The sequence below is a fragment of the Haemaphysalis longicornis genome, unplaced genomic scaffold (genome assembly GCF_048455015.1).
Source record: "Haemaphysalis longicornis isolate Haplotype H1 unplaced genomic scaffold, Haemaphysalis longicornis Haplotype H1 scaffold_5, whole genome shotgun sequence".
NCBI lineage: Eukaryota > Metazoa > Arthropoda > Arachnida > Ixodida > Ixodidae > Haemaphysalis > Haemaphysalis longicornis.
Window position 1 is genome coordinate 82,746,560 of NW_027526385.1, and position 225 is coordinate 82,746,784.

Genomic DNA, 225 nt, shown 5'->3' on the forward strand with positions numbered 1-225 from the left:
GCTGCTATGTGTACTTGGTGTCGCGTCGACCCAACTGCGACGGCTGCGTAAATCAACTGCGTCAAAGAAACAGTAGCTTTTTCTACGTATAAAAATAAAAATAAAACCTTTTACTTGTTTTAATGTCAATTTTTGCGAGCTGTAAGTAGTGCACATTTCTGTCCGCAGTCAGGCGATTCCGGCCAGTGTGGTCGAAACTAGAATAAGTTCTAGAGTGAACTAGTT